General features: G+C 47.5%; 1 pseudogene; it reads right to left on the reverse strand.

Moving 5' to 3' along the window:
• LOC112548297 overlaps positions 1-8174 on the reverse strand; it is a 51446-nt pseudogene extending 43272 nt beyond the window's left edge.
• Between the last annotated feature and the right edge of the window lie 127 nt (positions 8175-8301).

Genomic DNA, 8301 nt, shown 5'->3' on the forward strand with positions numbered 1-8301 from the left:
ACACATCAAGCCATTGATTACTAACCTCTGAGTCTGTTGCTCCAGACAGTTTTCTATCCACCTTACATTCCATTCATTCAGCCCTTACTTCCTTAGCTTGCCTGGGAAAATGCTGTGGGAGACTGTATCAAAACCCTTGCTAAAATCAAGGTATTTCACATCCACTTGCTTCGACTGATCCACAGAGTCAGTCATCGATGGTCAGGCATGTTGGCCATTGGTAAATCCATGCTGATTGTGCCTAATCACTCTTTTCTTCTCCAAGTGCTTAGAAATGGATTCCTTGAGGATCTGCTCTATGATTTTTCCAAGGACTGAGCTGTGGCTGACTGGTCTGTAGTTCCCTGGATCCTCCTTTTTCCCTTCCTTAAATATGGACACTACATTTACCATTCTCCAATCATTGGGGACCTCTCCTGATCACTGTGAGCTTTCAAAGATGATGACCAATGGCTCTGCAATCACATCATCCAACTCCCTCAGCACCTTTGGGTACATCCTGTCCATCCTCATGGACTTGTATATGTCCCGCTTTTCTAAATAGTGCCTAACCTGTACTTTTGCCATTTTGAGTGCTCACCTCATCCCCAAAGATTCCTGAGGCTAGCCTGAGTTTGGTTTCTGCCTTGGCTTTTCTGGTCTGCTCTCTACAGGTGCAGACTAGTGCTGTGTAGTCCTCCTTGGTGATGATTCCCATTTTCCATCTACTGTAGGCTTCTCTTTTTAGTTTCAAGAGGTCCAAAAGTTCCCTATTGAGCCAAGGGGGACCCCATCCCGCTGACTGCACTTCCTGTGGGGCAGAATGTACTTCCTTGTGATTCAATCATTACGTTCTTATGAACAACCATTCCCCTGGACTCGCCTTTCTAAGGGGTGATGGTCTCTTAGTGCCTGACTGACCAGTCTCCTGAGTTTGTGAAAGTCAGCCAGCCCAAAGTTGAGGATACCGAAAGACTCGTGCACCCTGCAATGGACAGAGAAGGTGATCGGATCATGTTTGCTGTCACCAAGCTTCCCCTTGATCCTCAGATCACTCACCAGATCATCCCCTTTGTCCAGAAACAGATCCAGGAGTGCCTCTCCCCTAGTCTGTCTATAGATCTCTTGTGTGAGACAGAGCTCATTAATGCAAGCAAGGAAGCTATACAACGAGTCAGATTTGGCCATGTGCTCTTCCCACAAGATGTCAGGGAGGTTGAAGTCCCCCATGACAACCATGTATCGGGAGCATGCAGCCTCAGCCAGTTCCTTACTGAATTCATGATTCAGCTCTTTCTCTTGGTTCGGAGGTCTATAATAGACTCCTATAGTTATATCCCCTTCCTCATGCTCTCCCTGTATTTTAATCCAGAGGAACTCGAGACACCCTCCTTGGTTGCTAAACTCAGTTTGAAGGTAAGTGTACTGCTTCTTCATGTAGACAGCTACATCCCCACCCCTCTTCCCAACATAATCTCTCCTGTTCAAGGTATAGCCTTCTATACCTATGAACCAGTCATAGGTGGAGTCCCACCAGGTCTCCATTATCCCTATTAAATCATAATCTTTGTTGCTCAGAAGAAGGGCCAGTTCCTCCTGCTTGTTTCCCAAACTCCTGGCATTTGTGAGACTGCAATGGAAAGCTCTGGGTTCCCTGTGTGTTGGGACATGATCTTTCCTTGAGCTGTTGTCAGAGTAGGTTCCCTTGGGCTACCTAACCAGTTAATACTGTTGTTGACATGACCTGGGCTAGAACTCTTAATTGACCACTCATTCCACAGTGATCCTAATTTAAGCCCTGTCAACTAGGTCAGCCATTCTGGCTGAGAAGACCATCTTCCCTTTCAGTAACAGGAAAGACCTAAACAACATCAAGGAGCATGGGGAATTTTGTTGCTGCCATGCTGGGTCAGCTGGGAAGGCACATAGACACAGACACAATTTAATTCTTTCTTTGCCTATGATTTAATGCATGTTCTGGTTGACAGCAGTCTCTCCCCTCTCCACAGCCCAGCTGCATCTCCTGCTGCCAGCAGTAATGGGGTTCTCTGACCTCATTGCATCCCCAGCTGTCCTTTTCTTGGTCCTACAATGGTTTTGATTCTATTTTGGCAATCACAAGGGCAAAAGGAAAGTCCTGAGACCTTATGGTGTGTACAACCATAGGGAGAGCCACAAGCTCACACAAAATATGAGAAGAAGCACTCTAAATCCCTGGTGACTCCCCAGGCACAGGTGGCACTGTCACATACAATGGCAGGAGCCTAGGGGATGGGATTTCCATTGTTCTCCTTGGGAGACTCCGTGTCCTCCAGTTGCTACAGGAATCTCAGCTTGTCTCTGAAAATAAACCATCTCCCATCAGTGCGGCATCACCCAGCCCCATGAATAATGAGGGTGAAGGGGTTGAGAACTATAGGTGTGTCTTGACAGGTCTAACCACGCCATGGGGAGGTCCATACCCTGAAGGGACCCCTGGAGTTTCCCCAGCTTGGGAGTGTCAGAGAAAGAGGATTGGGGGACTAAGTTTCAGTATCCTCCTGCAGATGCCAACAATGATCGCTGGCCTGTGTCATCTTGGTCTGTCCATCAAGGACTGGGAAAATACCTGTTTTTGAGCAAACAGCAGTGACCAGGTCTCCCGCAGTAGGGGCACGTCCAGTCTCTTGTGTTGTGCAGCAGCTGAGTGAGGTAGAGAGAGTTCCTGCTCAGCCCTGGACATGCGGTACAGAAGGGAGAGTCATTGTCTGCATGGATGTTGGGGGAAGAGTTAGATCAGAATCAGACTGAACACATCTGAGCAGCTACCATGTTTATTACACTGCTAGGCTGAACTGGTGTTGAAGAGCACAAAAGCCTCCTCCCAACTCAGGTGGAGCCTGTCCCAGCACTCCTGATGTCTTGTTAAATCCAAAGCCCAATAGCTCCATGGGTTCTCCTTGATGCAAGTGTATAAGTTCTATGAGCATTGCAGCCTGTGCTGGGTCATGCTCAGTGGTACCAGTGACACTCTGCTCTAAAAACACTGAGGTCACAACTGCATTATGTTTCTCACTCCTGGTTGCTTCAGCCCCTTTACCCTTTAGCAGTCTATATGCAATGTGTGTCAATTCTTGCACACCTGCCTATTTCTGCTACAAGCTACTAGTGTTTTTGCACATGTGGCTATTCTTGGTTACACCCTGAAGTTAGAAAGAATGGGGCTAGCTCTGGTGAACACCTTGCAGCTAGATTCACTGACACCAGCAGATAATTGGTCTGCGGTCCTGAAGACTGTGTTTAACTGGATGCAAACCTTTTTAACTATGTGCACCCTGACATCCTTCTTGGATTATGTTCTGTAGTCACTTTGCCACCTAAGGGGTCTCCTCTCCCTCTGTGGTCTGCCTGAGCATTCAGGGACAGGAGCATTAACTGTCTCTAGTGAGTTGTCAGCACTTCTGGTCCTGGCCAGGTCTAACATTTCCCTTTGTACTCATTCCTCTTCCCTATCATCATCCCCCTCAGGCCACTGGAACCACCCAAGAGTCCCTGATCTAGAACTACCCTCTGGCAGCACACTATTGTGTGTACTTGGGACTGTATTCATGGTGGTTTGATTAGGAGGCCGCTGATAGTGGCTTGGTTGCAGACATCTTGGTTGTTGATGAAATTTCATTCTTGCTCCCTTTTAGAGTCAGAATCTCTGTTCCATGTGCAGATATAAGGTGACATCCAATTATAGAGCACTACCAACATTTGTCCACTGGTCCTGCTCACCAGCTCATATAGCACCTCTGACAATTTCTTGGCGACTGTACAGGGGCCATTCAACTTCTCTCAGAGGTTCCAGCACTGACACTTTGGTGGGCCAGTAGGGGGAGCTCCTGCATTGAGCCTCCCACCTCACTATGTCCGTCCACCTTCTGGACTCCACGTGTCTCTCCAGGGGCGCCTAACCCCTGGCAGACCCCCTTTCAATCCCCACCGCAGAGTCTGGGGGTAATGTGTGCTGCCACCACCCCAAGAAGGGACTGTCTGGGTCCTGTGTCCCTGTGGAAACACAGGTCTAATAGTCCTATGGGTACTCGACCCAATACAAGAACTTGGGGCACTTCCCCAAGTCAGGGGCCAAAAGGATAGTCTCCCTTAGTCCGCAGATCCAAGGGGCCTCCTAGGCATAATAAATCTCACCCCTCAATAAGTCTCCTACACCAGTCCCAAAGGAGAACTTTATTGCTCCCGAGAGAATGAGGTAGAATAGGGTAAGAGGTAGAGCACTATCAAGGGATTACCATTGAGCAAAATAGTGTGTTTGAGGTAGCCATTTGATATGCAAATGTATCACTGTGAGCTGACTAGCTCTCTAGAAACAATTACAAGTATCATTCAGAAGATGGTAGAGATCTGGCTCGGAGATTTCCAGACAGAGCATTTCAGATGGATCAGACTCTCTCCCTGTGTCCTGATGTTTGTGCCATGCTGGAAAAATGGCCCTTATATAGCTTTTCTGATGTCAGGAGCCCAGTCCAATAGAAGCCAGCAGTGTTGGCAACTAGCCAACCAATTTTAAAAAGCATCGCTGGTTACCTGGGCAGATGAGTGGGGGCTTTTCCCTCCCCCCACTCAGGTGACCAGAGGGACCACACCCTAGGCACTAGGCTTTTGTCATGTAGGCAGGGAGGAAAATCGCCCCTCCCTTAGGAATTCAACCCCAGTGTCCCAAGCTGACCAAGACAGATTTCTAGAGAGAGACACAGACAGTGACATTTCTGCCACAGACCCCACCTCTTTGTCTGGTTCCTTATCCACACCAGCTCCTGTAGCTCATAGACCTGGCCAGTCACCCTGAACTCATAGTGCTCTTTTTTGCCTTTGTGTAGTTGTAGCCTGATGTGGCTTGACAGCTTGGCTAACTGAGCTGAGGTACCCTGCCACTTTTTTAATGTACTCAGGATTGTTGAATTATTTTGATACATTTGTCCCATAGACAATATCAACAGGCAGATACATTTCCTGCCTAAACAACACCATATATTGTGTGTACCCTGTGGATGACTTCACACTTCTCTGGTAGGCCAACATGACATACGGAAATACCTCATCTCATGTCGTCTCATTATCCTGAATCAGAGAGGATAGCTTGTCAATCAGCGTACAGTTGAACAACTCCTGTGGTTCATCAGATGGGGTGATAGGGAGTGGTGCAGCTTTGATTAATGTTCAAAAGGTTGCATATGTGATAGAACAGTTGTGATTCAAAATTTCTCCCCTGGTCAGTGTGGAGGGATCGGGGTGTACCATGGTAGCACACAAATCTGTTGACCAAAATATTCGCCACCATCTGGGCCTCCTGATCAGGGAGAGGATAGGCTTCTGCCCACTTGGAGAAATAGTCAGCCACTACTAAGACATACTTGTTTCCATGTGGTGTCATGCGAAGGGGGCCCAGGATGTCCATGGCTATCATCCACAGGGGTCGTCTCACTTGCATGGAGACCATGGGGGCCTGAGACTACTCCTCATCAAAGTGCTCACTGTATAGGAACTGCCCAGTTAGGATGAAGTAAAATAAGCATTACAAGTTTTGTGATTTGCCCACTTCCGTGTGCTCATTGCCGCAAGAGAAACTTATTCTCCATAATGGAATAGTTTATCATCTCTGGCCATGTCTATACAAGTGGTGGATTGTGCAGTTGTTACTGTGCAGTCATTTACCACTTTCATGACCACGTAAAAAATGACTGCACAGTAACTGGTATTATTGCATGGTACCCTACCCGCATGTTTTGTTTTGTTTTTGTTTTGTTTTGTTTTGTTTTTAAATCAAGCTGCTGAGCAGTAGCTCATTACTACTGTGCAGTACGGTTACTGCCATGGTTAGTGCTCCTCAATGTGACTGCGCAATACCATCTCATGTACACACACACACTGAGTTTCTCAGGGCAGGAAAACTGAGAAGTACCCAATACTTAAGAAGCATTACCCGGTTTTCAGGGATCCCTTGAGTGAATATCCCGGAGCCTATTAGGATGACTAATTTATTGGCAGCTAATTCCTTTTGATTTGAGTACATCTGCATAGCCTCAAGTGGCTAATTTTAGTTTAACAGGGGAAAATTAGCAAAAGTGTTTTATCCAGAAATCAATAGAGCTCCGAGAGGTATTCAGGCCATGACTAGTAAGAGCAAAGTGACAAATTTTCTCAGTGATTACTTAACTAGATTTCACTGTGTTTACACCTGTCCCACAGTCCAAGAGTAGGTGAACTACTATATTTCAACTATAGTTGAAAGTCTCTGGCTGAACATAAAGAGGACATTCAAATAAGAGTGACTTCATTGGAAATGGTTACTGCAGATTTCCTGTTCAGGAGAAGGAGTTGGATACAGCTATATTCAAAACAAATACAAGCTATATACATATTGTCGGGACCGAGGGTCGGTCTAAGGCTATGGCCAGTAGCCCGGACCGTCAGGTTGGGTTTTTTCACAACGGAGTGTAGTTAGACACGGAAGCGTATTTGTTTTACAAAGAAAGCTTTACTTACACTGCCGATGGTCACAGTGCAGGGAGGAAACTTGCTTGAGTTGCAGTTGCACACAAACAAACACAAGCGAGATCTCTTCCGAACCACACTGAACCGAGATGAGTCGTCGATATACGACTCCACGAGCGCTTCACACGGGGGATACGTCAAATTTCCACTATGACAGGGAGTGGCTAAGAGCTGATCAGGCCTCTATGTCCTCCTCCAAGACACACGCGGAGTTTGCTAGGCTCCACAGAGTGCTCAGAGTTCCCTACAAGATGGTTGTGGAGTCCTCCAACTTGGGCAGAAACTGCTCTAACCTTTTATACGGCTAGCGAGCCAATTGCTAGCCGCCACGTAGGAATAATTTAGAATTGACCAATAGTGGGACACAAATTTGCATACGTGTGGCAGGAACTATTTTGCACCGGGGATTTCTCTCTGCAGCTGAGAAATCCACAGTGCAAAGAAAGCTCCATGTGGCAGGAAAATTCCAATGTGCTGAGGCACTAAAAATCACTGGGTTATGACACATATGACAGAAACTTCTTATTTTATTGACTGGTATGTGCTGGGTAGTATACAGTAGTACCCAGGCAGTCTAGCAAGCTCTTACATCTTGCACAGGGAAATATTATGGCAGAGATGGTGGAGAAATTAACTGAGGGGATCTCGTCTCAATTGGTGTCTTACTGTGCGGGAGGGATTGGCTGCTAGGGGTGAGCGAAGTGGGCCCCATTTAATTTGGATTCAGCCTGAATCAGGGACAGTGATTTGATTTTTTATTTGGATCACTATCCCTTATTCAATTCAGGAAAAACTGAATCTGAAGATTCAATGCTGATTCAGAGAATCAGTGATTTGGACACAGACACAGCTTTAAAAGTTTTTTCTACGTACTTTGAGGTAGTAAGCGAAGCTCATAATCACTGTAATAATGGGGTGCATGGAGTATCCCACAGGAGTGCGGGGGTGGGGCCCTCCACATGCTTGGTGGCAAAGCAGGAAGTGGACCAGAAATATGTCCAGTCTGCTTCTGGGTCTGCTGGGAAGTGCACAGGTTCCCCCTCATGCCCCACCCCCAGCTCAGCGATTGGCTGCAGGGGGGACCCTGGGTGTCCCCCCATACCCAGGAGGCACCAGTCACTGAGCTGGGGAGGGTGCGGGGGGGGGGCTCAGAGCACTATCTGGCAGACCCGGAAGTGGACCAGAAGTGCCTCAGGTCTGCTGCTGAGCACACTGGGGACCCCCACACTTCTGTGGTACGCTCCATGCACCCCAGCATCCCAGCATTCACAAGCCCCTCCTAACCTAGAGGTATGTAGAAAAAACATTTAAAGCTATCTCTATTCCTTCTCGCGCTGGGCTGCCAGCTGCTCCTTCTCACGCTGGGCCTCCAGCTGTTTCTCCTCCAGCTCCATCCTTTTCATTTCTCTCTCATGGAGTCTCTGTTGCTCGCTCTCAGAGAGTGATCTCCTGGCAGTCTCTGGGCTTGGCGAGTGGGAGGGAGTTCCTGGGTCAGACTCAGGAGTTGACGAGCGTGAAGCTGATGCTTGTTCTGACTCACTGGTGCACAAGAGTTTAACCAGCTCCTCCTTCTTTAGCCCTTTCTTCACATGTAGGCCTCTCTCTTTTGCCAGTTCCTTCAGTTCAGGCACAGTCATCCGGACATACTCATCCTCCATCCTGACTCTCTACACTCCTATCCAGTCGACCCGATGCCAAATTAGAAATTGTTTGCTCAAGGGATTTCAGTGATTCTATTCCTTTTCCAAATTATGCCTCAAATACAGCAGGGTATTCGGATCCCAC

This window comes from Alligator sinensis, unplaced genomic scaffold (assembly GCF_000455745.1).
Source record: "Alligator sinensis unplaced genomic scaffold, ASM45574v1 scaffold644_1, whole genome shotgun sequence".
NCBI classification, from domain to species: domain Eukaryota; kingdom Metazoa; phylum Chordata; order Crocodylia; family Alligatoridae; genus Alligator; species Alligator sinensis.